General features: G+C 45.4%; 1 protein-coding gene across 2 annotated transcripts in view; it reads left to right on the top strand.

Moving 5' to 3' along the window:
- RAP1GAP2 (RAP1 GTPase activating protein 2) overlaps positions 1-15,527 on the top strand; it is a 1,491,256-nt gene that overhangs the window by 445,736 nt on the left and 1,029,993 nt on the right. The gene's annotated exons all lie outside the window — the stretch shown is intronic.

Raw genomic sequence — 15,527 nt, 5'->3', positions numbered from 1 at the left:
AACGCCAGCACACATCTCAGGATGCTCAGCACACAGCGCCAGCACACATCTCAGGATGCTCAGCACACAGCGCCAGCACACATCTCAGGATGCTCAGCACACAGCGCCAGCACACATCTCAGGATGCTCAGCACACAGCGCCAGCACACATCTCAGGATGCTCAGCACACAGCGCCAGCACACATCTCAGGATGCTCAGCACACAGCGCCAGCACACATCTCAGGATGCTCAGCACACATCTCAGGATGCTCAGGATGCTCAGCACACAGCGCCAGCACACATCTCAGGATGCTCAGCACACAGCGCCAGCACACATCTCAGGATGCTCAGCACACAGCGCCAGCACACATCTCAGGATGCTCAGCACACAGCGCCAGCACACATCTCAGGATGCTCAGCACATAACGCCAGCACACATCTCAGGATGCTCAGCACACACAGCCAGCACACATCTCAGGATGCTCAGCACACAGCCCCAGCACACATCTCAGGATGCTCAGCACACAGCCCCAGCACACATCTCAGGATACTCATCACATAACGCCAGCACACATCTCAGGATGCTCAGCACACAGCGCCAGCACACATCTCAGTATGCTCAGCACACAGCACCAGTACACATCTCAGGATGCTCAGCACACAGCACCAGCACACATCTCAGGATGCTCAGCACATAACGCCAGCACACATCTCAGGATGCTCAGCACACAGCGCCAGCACACATCTCAGGATGCTCAGCACACAGCACCAGCACACATCTCAGGATGCTCATCACATAACGCCAGCACACATCTCAGGATGCTCAGCACACAGCGCCAGCATACATCTCAGGATGCTCAGCACACAGCACCAGCACACATCTCAGGATGCTCAGCACATAACGCCAGCACACATCTCAGGATGCTCAGCACACAGCGCCAGCATACATCTCAGGATGCTCAGCACATAACGCCAGCACACATCTCAGGATGCTCAGCACACAGCACCAGCACACATCTCAGGATGCTCAGCACATAACGCCAGCACACATCTCAGGTAGCTCAGCACACAGCACCAGCACACATCTCAGGATGAGTTCTGAGCGTCCTGAGATGTGTGCTGAGCGATCTGTGCTAGATCGCTCTGCACTCATCTCTGGGAGAAATCTCCCTGTGTGTACCCCCTATAGTCTGTTTTGTTGACTTGAAATTTATGGCCATATGTAAATGTATTTTTTTTAAAAAGGGTTAATTCCTCTGGGAGTTACTGTCCGTTCACTGGGGGTAATTCCAAGTTGATCGCAGCAGGACATTTTTTAGCAGTTAGGCAAAATCATGTGCACTGCAGGGGAGGCAGATATAACATGTGCAGAGAGAGTTAGATTTTGGTGGGTTATTTTATTTCTGTGCAGGGTAAATACTGGTTGCTTTATTTTTACACTGCAAATTAGATTGCAGATTGAACACACCACACCCAAATCTAACTCTGTACTCCGGCAAGTATGAAAGGGGGAGACAAATCAAATTTTGGGGGCCGATCTTTGCTTTACCAACTGCTTAAATGGTAGTGTTCAGTGCATTACAGACACTGAACAGTGGGTGGAGCAACTGCTATGGAGGGGCAGGAAAATATTAATCTTCCCTGATCTTCTCCCACCTTTGGGCTAGTTTCCCCTCATTACGCCATCCTGAGATGGCAAATTTTTTTGGAGTAGTGACACGGAATGCTGAGCTTTCAGTTCTTCTTTGAATTGAGTTTCACAGACTATATGGTACATACGGTAACCCCTTCATGGAATGGGACAAAGCAGAGAAAAGTCCTCTTATCACAGTGGGATAGTGATAAAGAGCTTTACACTGCTGCATGTATATACCCCTATGATCTGTAAGGATAGCTAAGAAAAGTGACTAGGACGCATGCTTAAATGATACTTGATATTTAAATAAGAAGTCATTTCTACATGATAATGCTGCTTTAAGAAAATGAGAAAAGAGAGAGAAAAATACATCTGCACACTTATTGATCTATATTAAAGATTTTATTTGTGAATGGATCATTTGAAACCCCAATATGCGTGTGTCTAAATTAGACTTTGAGCCTCTCTGGGGGTGCGACCCTATTACAACCAGGATATAACAACATGTAAAAAGAACTGGAAGAGCGGTTGTTGAGTTGGGTGCACCCAACTCAACAACCGCTCTTCCAGTTCTTTTTACATGTTGCTTTAAGAAAATATAAGAATGATATCAGCCTATTTTAATCCAGTGGAAGACTTCTAATCCAAGTGGATATAGCCTTAATTTGTAATTTATATCAAAAGATGTATTAACTCTCTTTTGATTAAAAAGGAATTTCAAACCAAATTGGCTTTTTACCCAAAAGTAAAAATTGTAATCCAATTAGAAATGTCTGTAAGAAAATCCAAGGTATGCAGTATCTTTTTTGAAAATGTTAATCCAATGGAAAATTTCATTCATTTGTAACCCAAAAAGAAATGCCTTAGTTTGTAAACCAAAGAGAATTTCTGCTTTGATTGCAAATCATCATAGATTAATATTACCTGTTTTACAGGTATTTAGTTCAATTGAAATAAATGGTCCATTTTTGTATGGCCCGTCCACTTCAATTGAGTTACTACAGTACATGTAGAACACAATACTATTGAATTTGGCTCATGGAAGTCTATATGAAAAATACAGTGCAATGCTGAATTAAGTAAACCCCTCATGCCAACTGCTAGTGGGTATGTACACAATGTGCTCCCATATAGGGGGTCATTCCGAGTTGTTCGCTCGTTGCCGATTTTCGCTATGCTGCGATTATTTGCAAACTGCGCATGTGCAAGGCACGCAGGGCGCATGCGCTTAGTTATTTAACTATAAGCTTAGCAGATTTGCTGTGGATTCTGTGGCGCTTTTCAGTCGCACTGCTGTTCGGTAAAAGATTGACAGGAAAGGGGCGTTTCTGGGCGGCAACTCAGCGTTTTCCCGGCGTTTGCAAAAAAACGCAGGCGTGTCAAGGAAAAACGCAGGAGTGTCTGGAGAAATGGGGGAGTGGCTGGCCGAACGCAGGGCGTGTTCGTGATGTCGGACCAGGAACTAAACGGACTGAGCTGATCGCAATCTGTGAGTAGGTCCGGAGCTACTCAGAAACTGCAAAGAATTACTTATTAGCAGTTCTGCGAATTTATCGTTCGCAATTTTGCTATGCTAAAATACACGCCCACGGAGCGGCGGCCTAGCGAGTGCAATGCTGCTAAAAGCAGCTAGCGAGCAAACAACTCGGAATGAGGGCCATAGTTCAGTGGGGTTATTCATGGGCACTGAGGGAACATGAAGAGCTCAGAATTGCCTCGCTGTTAGTCCCTACATATGCAAATGAATAGACACATAGGGCATGATTAATTTATTAGCGCCTCCAGCAGACAGTAGATGGCGCGCAATGGAGCTATTCAGTTGTTTCTCTGCTTGTGCGTAAATCCGCGATCAGCACTGTTGCCTGCATTTCAGCTCGCAAAGCTGGTGGTAGCGAGCTGAAATGAGCAAAAAGTGACCCATTTGGGTGCCTAATCGTGACTGTTAGTGTTGTGCCTATTGCTTTGGTCAGGTTTAGCTGCTGTACGCGGTTAAACCCGACCTCTCTGGGCGCTATTAGTGCAATAACAAATTGAATCTCGACCCCTCGATCTCCTGTCACTTTAGACGGGAAATCAGGTGCGATAAACAATTGAATCTCACCCATATAACAGGCTTTACTTTTTAGTTGCCTACAGATGTGTCCTCATACATCTCGCCTCCATACGCCTGGCGTGAATGAGCTGCCAGGTACCTTGCACCGGGCATCTATTTTTTGACGAATGTATACACACCAGATATAGCGCTCAACCCCTGTTGGTATTACGTATGATCATGTGCTGTGGTGCATAGCACATGATCATACTTAATACCAACAGGGGTTGAGCGCTGTATCTGGTGTGTATACATTTAGTTATCCAGCTCAGCGAGGTGGGCAATCATGCTTAGTATAAGCAGCACTCCCCGCATCACTCGGACATGCCGCAGTGCGCAGTTGGTATCCAATTTCTCTCCTATTTTGTGACAAGAATGCATCTTAGTCACAATGCAATGTGATTACACTGCACTAGGAAACGGCTTATTGTTAGTTGTGACACCTGTATATCTATATCTATAGGCTTTAATTTCCACTTTGCATTTTCCTTGGGTCAGTCAGCTGACTGCAGCTCAGTCTCTCACAATTCAGGATCCTGATGGTTAGTGTTAGCAAACATTTGTCCTTGCACATGCAGGAGAATAAATGACACAGACACAGCAGAGAAAGGATGCACAAATGATAAAAATGTGTTTCATTACAGTATTTTATTTTTCTCCTCTGAAGCACACATCACTTACTGTAGTTGCAGTAAGTTATGTAGTTAAATTGTCTGACCACTCAACTCATATGCAAGTCACCCAAACCTACACCCAACCATCAAAAAGCGTGAACTCGCACTGTAATGGGGAACATGGGAGTCATAATGATCAGTCAGTTCTATGAAGTAGTTCTCATCCAAGCACATAAGTACCACTTTTTTATTTTTATTTTGTAAAAATAATAGTTTCTGTATTGAACCATCAATTGTAGTCATAATAACATCTACATTTGAAGAAAGCAGTACATAAAAATGTGCATCGGAGTCCATGACAATGTCAAATAAATGAGATAAACGATTATAACAAAATCACAATTTTAAAAGATTAAAAAATTGAGAGAAGACTTTGAACTCAGCCAAATAATATTTATCCCTCAAAGGATATATATCCTTCGATTGGGAGGTCTTGCAGAAAAATGTAAGCCTCATACCACAAAGTATGATGAGATAAAATAAAAAAGGGGCAGACTAGATGGGCCAAGTGGTTCTTATCTGCCGTCAAATTCTATGTTTCTATGATGAAACAATTAGATATAACCTCTTTAGTAGATGTCGGTAGAACCTCTATGAAACTCTCCCAAGTGGCAATCTGGAGAGATGTCGCCTACCAATCCACATGGAAAATAAAAAAGTTTCTCTTTGAACATTTCATGGGTTTGCAGAGAATTCTTAATCCATAAATGCAGACTAGTTTTACGAGCAACCATATGAAATTGCTAATAGCAGTATCCAAAGTCCAACCTTTCTTAGCACTTCCTGCAAAACTTGCATCCTGACCCTCAAAGCTCATTTGGCCATTTATTAATGCATTACTTACATTATGTGTAAATATGAGCTGTAGAGATAGTTATTATGGTGATTTAACGTAGTTTCAGATTGTGCTAATTAGCTCGTTCTTCATATAGAAACTGGAAACCTCTTGACCATCAGGATATTATTATCTTTTGTTTATGTCCAATTTACCAGCTCATGTAAACCCCAGATTATAAGCATTATGACAATGTGGGGCAGTAGTTGACGTAATTTGTCTTAATGACAGTGCCTGATATTGAAAAGGGGAGGAAATGTTTCTTTATAGCGCTGCATAATTTTCCTTTACTGCAGTACTTCTGCACAGTAGAAGATTATGGCTAATGCTAGAACATGGCAAGTTGAGCCAAATAATGTAACAATAGCCAGGCAGTTTTGATGAATGGTGGAAACATGGACATTTCAGATATTACATTTTTCTCAGTGTCCCACATACTCTGCTACATGTGCATGTGTTATTTATGGTTGTGTTAGCGTAGCAACAATAGGAGTCAGTTACATAAGACAGACTAAGTATGCTGCAGCATAAGATTCAAAATGAATACTGCTTTTCAGCCTTTGGCCGGAATGTATTGAAGTCTGATCTTAGTGGCTGTGCGGGGGTCTGGCCAAACTTTGAAATTTTTTTTAAAGGGGCAATCAAGTGCAAGGCTAAACTATGCCTTGTATATGATTGTCCCTTTAATAAAAGTCAGAGTTCGGCCGGCAACCTGCATGGCCACCAACTCGCACTTCAATGCATCCCGCCCTTTACATCGAGTTTCAACATCCTGTTTGTCGGCAATGAACACAAAAGCGCATAAAACTATGTTTTACAATAGATATAGTTGCCAACTTTGTAAGACTCCCATAGGGAAGACATGGAGAAGAAGGTTGTAGGGGCAACTGATGGAGTGTGGCACCATGATTCACATCACCACGACTTTGCCCCCACTGCAAGATGCCATAAAAGTCACAGTGACTTATGTTATGGGCAGCTCGGATGGTGTCGTAGTTACCATTGTAAAATCCTAGCCATGGCCTATCTGTTTGTATGTTCTCTCCATGCATGTGTAAGATGTCACAAACCCTTGTTTTCCACCACAATTCAAAAACATACCGGTAGGTTTTTTGGTTTCTGGCAAAATTAATCTGTGTATGTTTGTTCATGTGATAGGTATTGTAGACAGTAAGCTCCACTGGGGCAGGGACCAGTGGCAGCTCCTACCTGCTTGTAGGAGGGAGGTTACCACTACCCGTACCGGGACAGGAGACAGACAGCCTGACCAGCACAATGGATCTGGCAGGCGCTGGGACCGGTGCATGCGCACAATCGGTGGTGGGACCATGCATGCGCAAAACACCATCTTCTGTGGACTGCATCAGCTACAGCCCCATTGAACCTGGGTAGGGCTGACTAGAAGACAGGGAGTGGCTTCTTACTGGAAGTACACTCTACGTTAATTGCAGCCCAGCTTGGCAAACCCAGAGGGAGAAAGCACCTCCCCCTGGGGCTGCCTGTCAGGTCTGTAACTGACAGGTAACACTTCCAATAGGAAGTCACTGCCTGTCACAGCCAATCCAGTGCAGTCACGGACTGCAACTGGCTCACTGAGGTGGGGGATTTTACTGGGGAATAGGTAAAATCTGTTACTGGCAGGGACTGAAATATTCTCTGTAAAGTGCTTTGGAATGCTGTATCTCTGTGCTATATAAATAACTGATAAAGTGAAGAAGAGCAAAATAGTATTCTTAATCTTATATTTCAGTAGGGAAACTGTGTAACTAGCTGCATAGTGGTAATAATATGAAACAAGGCATATTATAAAAACCATAGTACAGTGGTCCCCAAATGGTGCCGTGCCATGGGTTGCACTTACAGGGATACCAAGGGGTGATGGTTCAGAACCAAAACAAATGATTTATGGTCAGTGTGAAAATCAAAACAATGCTGGCGGCTGCCGATTATAAAAAATGTTGCAAATAGCGGCACAACCCTGTCCCCCGACACATAACTGAACCTAAGCATGAGGGCCTTCCTACCTCTATGTCTATCTGTTATTACCCAGTTGGTCTTATCACTGTTGTTTCCAATTGTAAAATGCAATAGAATATGTTCTGCTATATAAGAAACTGTACATGAATAAATATAAGCACAAATTACTGAATTTAATTTTTTTCATGAATTCCTCAGTAACAAACATTTGGGGGCCTATTTATAAACGAGTGATAAAACTCGTTGTGAATGATAAATGATGCTTCAGCCAATTACCTCCTGTCATTTTTCAAACACATGACAGGAGCTGAACACATGAAACTTACAGTAGGAGCTGGTTGACTGGAGAACCATTTATCATGCGCAACAAGTTTTATCATTCACAACTAATTTTATCACTCGTTGATAAATGATCCCCTTGGTCTGCGGATGCCGTGAAAAATATGGCGACGCTCTAGAGTGTCATGATTCAAGAAAGTATGGTAACCACTACCATATTGTGTGAACTAGGAAATACAGTACAACACCCAGACTGATTGGTTATAACTGTGCAGGGATGTATCTACCTATTGGCCAGGATGGCACACGCCAGGGGCGCCAGGCAAGGAGGGTGCGCCGCCTGGCTGTGCCATCCGCGGCCAAAGGATAGAAAAACAGTACTGTCAGACTGTACCTGGTGAGAGTCTGTTACTGTTGGAGTGGCGCTGGTGTCCGGCAGCACCGCACTTGTAGTCAAACTCAAAATAAACTACAGCTCCCAGCAGCCCTTGTTGCTGGGAACTGTAGTTTAATGTGAGTCTGATTACAAGTGCGGTGCTGCCGGACACTAGTCTGATCACTAGTGCAGTGCGGTGCTGACGGACACCGGCGCTGCGCCGGCAGTAAGAGACTCTACCAGGTACACAGCAGTGGTGCAAGTAGAAATATTTTCTTATGGGTACTGAGTGCCGAAAAATTAGCGTAATCATGTGTTGTGATGGGGCGTGGTCATATGCTGCTAGTGGGAGTGGCTACATGACACTAGCGGCGTGGCCACATGACATAGCCCCTTTTTTTGGTATTCTGGAGGCAAGGCTAAAAATATATAGTAATGCCTCCAGTATAATAGAAATATATAGTGATACCTCCAGTATAATAGAAATATATATTAATGCCCCCAATTTAATAACAATATATAGTAATGCCTCAATAACAATATATAGTAATGCCTCCATTATAACAGGAAAATACAGCTACTGTTGCACTCCCAGTAACCCTGACAAAGTGGGAGGAGCCGTCATGCTGCCGAGCACCACGGTCTTGTTGCTTTGTGGCGCATTATAATTGTGGCAATGGCAAAGTGTGTGGAAGGTGGTACTGCGTACCCGCTGCAAACTTCTTAAGGGTACTTCGTGCCCGAGCGTACCCGCATACTTGCACCGCTGGTACACAGCAATTGTTGTATAGCACAGTGCTACAGATCTATTAGTTGTTGAAGATAAAAAAGTGTCCGTGTTTGGGAGAAGGGACCGTACCTGGAAAACTACACGATTTTCATGCATGTTAGATGTAAGTAAGTAGTAAGTAAGCGAAAACTTTAACTTGTTGAGTGTAATAAAGAAAATACATATCTTACCTATGTCAAGGCCATGTTCAAAGGAAATGCATATAATTGTATAATTGATAATTTTATCTTGGAAGTGATGGCACCCTGATGTTTCTTCTAACAGGAAGCATTTCTACCATCCAACTAATGCTGTTTGGTTAATGGCTGGGTCCATTTGAGGCTCATCTCACAGCATCTCATTAGCATTTAATTCGGGATGCAGTCAAGATGCCGGCGTTTGGCATCCCGGCGGTCGGAAAGCTGACGCCAGCATCCCGAAACTGCTCGCAATGCTGATGCTGGCATCCCAACATAGATAGCAATGCAGAATGCCAAAATCCGGATCAAGTTGGTGCCAAAGTCTCCACTGGCAAGCCACGTGGGAGGGTTAGGGTTAGGCTGCGAGGGCGGGAGAGCTAGGGTTAGGCTGCAGGGAGGGAGATTAGGAAGGGTGGGTTAGGGTTAGGCACCACTGAAGAGGCTTTTTTTTGAGGGGGTGGGTTAAGGTCAGGCTGTGGGAAAGGTGGGTTAGGGGGGAGGGATGGTGTAACGTGAATACGAGATACTACTGTGCGGTGTAATGTGAATGAGGGACACTACTGTGTGGCATAATTGAATTGGAAGTACTATTGTGTCCACTCCCTTCCCCCACAAGACCATGCCCCATTTCCAATACTCACACCTTATTCCAAATGTGTGTAGTGGGGGCGCCAGCCCCTTACTTTGCCAGGGGCGCTCGGACCCCTAGATACACCCCTGTAACTGTGCATGGTGAATATTTGAATTTTTCCCCATTCCCTATTCCTAGAGCGCCATTGATACATTGTTACAGTATACTTGCTGTTCCTATATTTGTCTTATATTTTGAAGTAATGGTTGTACAGCTTTGATATACAGTAAAGTGAAGTTGACAACTTTTTTTTGCTAATGATAAAGGATACTATATATTTCTCTAACGTCCTAGTGGATGCTGGGGACTCCGTCAGGACCATGGGGAATAGCGGGCTCCGCAGGAGACAGGGCACATCTAAAAAGCTTTTTAGGTCACATGGTGTGTACTGGCTCCTCCCCCTATGACCCTCCTCCAAGCCTCAGTTAGGTTTTTGTGCCCGTCCGAGAAGGGTGCAAACTGGATGGCTCTCTTAAGGAGCTATTTAGTAAAGTTTTTTTTTAGGTTTCTAATCAGTGATTCCTGCTGGCGACAGGATCACTGCAACGAGGGACTTAGGGGAGAGACTGGCAACTCACCTGCGTGCAGGAGGATTGAAGTCTTAGGCTACTGGACACTGAGCTCCAGAGGGAGTCGGAACACAGGTCAGCCTGGGGTTCGTCCCGGAGCCGCGCCGCCGATCCCCCTTACAGACGCTGAAGAAAGACGGCGGAACGGAGGTCCGGAAACAGGCGGCAGAAGACTTCACAGTCTTCAGAGAGGTAGCGCACAGCACTGCAGCTGTGCGCCATTGTTGTCACACGGCTCACTGACACGGTCACGGAGGGTGCAGGGCGCTGCTGGGGGCGCCCTGGGCAGCAATATAAATACCTATTTGGCAAATAAATACATCACATATAGCCATTAAGGCTATATGTATGTATTTTAACCCAGGCCAGTTATTAAAAAACCGGGAGGAAAAGCCCGCCGAAAAGGGGGCGGAGCTTATTCTCCTCAGCACTCAGCGCCATTTTCCTGATCAGCTCCGCTGGTGAGGAAGGCTCCCACTCTCCCCTGCACTGCACTACAGAAACAGGGTTAAAAGAGAAGGGGGGCATAAATTGGCGATATAATTATATATTAAGAGCGCATATATAGAAACAACACCTTCTAGGGTTGTTATATACATTATAGCGCTTTTGGTGTGTGCTGGCAAACTCTCCCTCTGTCTCCCCAAAGGGCTAGTGGGTCCTGTCCTCTATCAGAGCATTCCCTGTGTGTGTGCTGTATGTCGGTACGTGTGTGTCGACATGTATGAGGAAAATGTTGGTGAGGAGGCGGAGCAAATTGCCTGTAATGTTGATGTCACTCTCTAGGGAGTCGACACCGGAATGGATGGTCTACTTATGGAATTACGTGATAATGTCAACACGCTGCAAGACGGTTGACGACATGAGATGGCCGGCGGACAAATTAGTACCGGTCCAGGCGTCTCAGACACCGTCAGGGGCTTGTAAAAACGCCCATTTACCTCAGTCGGTCGACAGACACAGACATGGACACTGACCCCAGTGTCGACGGTGAAGAAACATACGTAATTTTCCTTTAGGGCCACGAGTTACATGTTAAGGGCAATGAAGGAGCTGTTACATATTTCTGATACTACAAGTACCACAAATAAGGGTATTTTGTAGGGTGTGAATAAACTACTTGTAGTTTTGCCTGAATCAGATAAATTAAATGAAGTGTGTGATGATACGTGGGGTTCCTCCGATAGAAAGTTATGGGCGGTATACCCTTTCCCGCCAGAAGTAAGGGCGAGTTGGGAAACACACCTTAGGGTGGATAAGGCGCTCACACGCTTATAAAAACATGGCGTTACCGTCTCTAGATACGGCCGCCCTCAAGAAGCCAGCTGATAGGAAGCTGAAAAATATCATGACAGTATATACACACATACTGGTGTTATACTACGACCAGCAATCGCCTCAGCCTGGATGTGCAGCGCTGAGGGGGCTTGGTCGGATTTCCTGACTGAAAATTTTGATACCCTTGACAGGGACAAGATTTTATTGACTATAGAGCATTTTAAGGATGCATTTCTATATATGCGTGATGCGCAGAGGGATATTTGCATTCTGGCATCAAGAGTAAATGTGATTTACATATCTGCCAGACGAAGACACGACAGTGGTCAGGTGAGGCAGATTCCAGACGGCATGTGGAAGTATTGCCGTATAAAGGGGCGGTCCATCGGACCTGGTGGCCATGGCAACAGCTGAAAAATCCACTTTTTGTTACCCCGAATCACATATCGGCAAAAAAGGACACAGTCTTTTCAGTCTCAGTCCTTTCGTCCCCATAGGGGCAGGCGGGCAAAGGCCAGTCATATCTGCCCAGGGGTAGAGGAAAGGGAAGAAGACTGCAGCAAGCAGCCCATTCCCAGGAACAGAAGCCCCTCACAGCTTCTGCCAAGTCCGCAGCATAACGCTGGGGCCGTACAAGCGGACTCAGGTGCGGTAGGGGGTCATCTCAAGAGTTTCAGTACGCAGGGGGCTCACTCGCAAGGGAACTCCGGGATCCTACATGTAGTATCCCAGGTGTACATTGGAAATTCGAGACATCTCCCCCTCACACAATTCACAGGCTGTATTCCCAGCAGGTGATAATCAAAGTACCCCTCTTACAACATGGAAGGGGGTAGTATTCCACACTATATTGTGGTACTGAAGCCAACCGGCTCGGTGAGATCTGAAATATTTGAACACTTACATACAAGCGTTCAAATCAAGATGGAGTCACTCAGAGCAGTGATAGCGAACCAGGAAGAAGGGGACGATATGGTGTCACTGGATATCAGGGACGCTTACCTACAGGTCCAAATTTGCCCTTCTCTCCAAGGGTACTTCAGGTTCCTGGTACAGAACTGTCACTATCAGTTCAGACGCTGCCGTTTGGGTTGTCCACGGCGCCCCGGGTCTTTACCAAGGTAATGGCCGGAATGATGATTTTTCTTAAAAGGAAACATGGACGCTTTCCTGATAAGGGCAAGGTCCAGAGAACAGTTGGAGGTCGGAGTAGCACTATCTTAAGTAGTTCTACGTCAGCACGAGTGGATTCTAAATATTCCAAAATCGCAGCTTTTTCCGATGACACGTCTACTGTTCATAGGGATGATTCTGGACACAGTCCAGAAAAACGTGTTTCTCCCAGTGGAGAAAGCCAGGGAGTTATCCGAGCTAATCGGGATCCTCCTAAAACCAGGAAAAGTGTCAGTGCATCATTGCACAAGAGTCCTGGTAAAAATGGTGGCTTATTACGAAGCAATTCCATTCGGCAGATTTCCCGCAAGAACTCTTCGGTGGGATCTGCTGGACAAATGGTCCGGATCGCATCCTCAGATGCATCAGCGGATAACCCTATATCCAAGGACAAGGGTGTCTCTCCTGTGGTGATTACAGAGTGCTCATCTTCTAGAGGGCCGCAGATTTGGCATTCAGGATTGGATGCCGGTGACCACGGAGGCCAGCCTGAGAGGCTGGAGAACAGTCACACAGGGAAAAAATTTCCAGGGAAGTGTGATTAAGTCTGGAGAATTCTCTCTGCATAAATAAGCTTAGAGCAAATTTATAAGGCTCTACACTTAGCAAGACCTCTGCTTCAAGGTCAGCCGGTATTGATCCAGTGGGATAACATCACGGCAGTCGCCCACGTAAACAGAAAGGGCGGCACAAGAAGCGGGAGGGCAGTGACAAAACTGCAAGGATTTTTCGCTAGGCGGAAAATCATGTGATAGCACTGTCAGCAGTGTTCTTTCCGGGAGGGGACGACTGGGAAGCAGACTTCCTCAGCAGGCATGACCTCCACCCGGGAGAGTGGAAACTTCATAGGGAAGTTTTTCAGCATGATTGTGGATCGTTGGCAAAGACCAAAGGTGGACATGATAGCGTCCCGCCCGAAAAACGGGACAGGTATTCCGCCAGGTCATGAGACCTTCAGGCGATAGCTGTGGATGTTCTGGTAACACCGTGGGTGTACCAGTCAGTGTATGGGTTCCCTCCTCTGTTTCTCATAACCAAGGTATTGAGAATTATAAGACATAGAGGAGTATGAACTATACTAGTGGCTCCGGATGGGCCAAGAGGGACTTGGTACCCGGAGCTTCAAGAGATGCTCACAGAGGACTAAGGGCCTGGGGAGCTAAGAAGGGACTTGCTTCAGCAAGTACCATGTCTTTTCCAAGAATTACCGCGGCTGCGTTTGACGGCATGGCGGTTGAATACCGGATTCTGAAGGGAAAAAGGCATTCCATAAGAGGTCATACCTACCTTGGTCAAAGCCAGGAAGGAGGTGACCGCACAACGTCATCACCACATGTGGTGAAAATATGTTGCGTGGGTAAGGCCAGGAAGGCTCCACGAAGGAAATTCAACTAGGTCGATTCTGCACTTCCTGAAAACAGGAGTGTTTTGAGCCTCAAATTGGGGTTCATTAAGATTTAAATTTCGGCCCTGTAGATTTTCTTCCAGAAAAAATTGACTTCAGTTCCTGAAGTCCAGATTGTAAAGGGTGTATTCCATATACAGTTCTTTTGTGCCTCTAGGGGCACCGTGAGATCTCAACATAGTGTTGGGATTCCTTAAAATCATATTGGTTTGAACCGCTCAAATCTGTGGATTTGAAATATCTCACATGGAAAGTGACCATGCTGTTGACCAATATCTCACATGGAATGTGACCATGTTGTTAGTCCTGGCCTCGGCCAGGCGATTGTCAAAAAGAATGGGCGGTTTTGTTTTACAAAAGCCCATATTAGAATTTTCCATTTGAACAGGGCAGAACTGGGACTCGTCTCCAGTTTCTTCCTAAAGGGGTGTCAGCGTTGTCACCTGAAACAACCTATTGTGGTGCCTGCGGCTACTGGGGACTTGGAGGACTCCAAGTTACTAGACGTTGTCAGGGCCCTAAAATATATATATATATATATATATATATATATATATATATAGTTAGGACGGCTGGAGTCAGAAAGTCTGACTTGCTGTTTATATTGTATGCACCCAACAAGCTGGGTGCTCCTGCTTCTAAGCAGTCTATTGCATGCTAGATTTGTAGTACAATTCAGCTTGCACATTCTGTGGCAGGCCTGCCACAGCCGAAATATGTAGATGCCCATTCCACAAGGAAGGTGGCCTCATCCTGGGCGGCTGCCCGAGGAGTCTCGGCATTATAACTTTGCCGAGCAGCTACGTGGTCAGGGGAGAACACGTTTGTAAAATTTTACAAATTTGATACTCTGGCTAAAGAGGACCTGGAGTTCTCTCATTCGGTGCTGCAGAGTCATCCGCACTCTCCCGCCCGTTTGGGAGCTTTGGTATAATCCCCATGGTCCTGACGGAGTCCCCAGCATCCACTAGGACGTTAGAGAAAATAAGAATTTACTTACCGATAATTCTATTTCTCGTAGTCCGTAGTGGATGCTGGGCGCCCATCCCAAGTGCGGATTGTCTGCAATGCTTGTACATAGTTATTGTTACAAAAATCGGGTTATTACTATTGTTGTGAGCCATTTTTTCAGAGGCTACTTCGTTTTGTTATCATACTGTTAACTGGGTTCAGATCACAAGTTGTACGGTGTGATTGGTGTGGCTGGTATGAGTCTTACCCGGGATTCAAGATCCTTCCTTATTGTGTACGCTCGTCCGGGCACAGTACCTAACTGAGGCTTGGAGGAGGGTCATAGGGGGAGGAGCCAGTACACACCATGTGACCTAAAAAGCTTTTTAGATGTGCCCTGTCTCCTGCGGAGCCCGCTATTCCCCATGGTCCTGACGGAGTCCCCAGCATCCACTACGGACTACGAGAAATAGAATTATCGGTAAGTAAATTCTTATTTTAAGGTCTAGAAATCTGTCTTGTGCAATTAAGTGATGTTTTAAGTCCAGCAATCATTATACTTCTGCTGATACAGGTTGAGTATCCCATATCCAAATATTCCGAAATACGGAATATTCCGAAATACGGACTTTTTTGAGTGAGAGTGAAATAATGAAACCTTTGTTTTTTGATGGCTCAATGTACACAAACTTTGTGTATTAC

The sequence above is a fragment of the Pseudophryne corroboree genome, chromosome 2 (genome assembly GCF_028390025.1).
Source record: "Pseudophryne corroboree isolate aPseCor3 chromosome 2, aPseCor3.hap2, whole genome shotgun sequence".
In the NCBI taxonomy this organism is placed as follows: Eukaryota; Metazoa; Chordata; class Amphibia; order Anura; family Myobatrachidae; genus Pseudophryne; species Pseudophryne corroboree.
The sequence above is the reverse complement of the archived record's forward strand: the minus strand, read 5'-3'. Positions and strand labels throughout refer to the sequence as shown.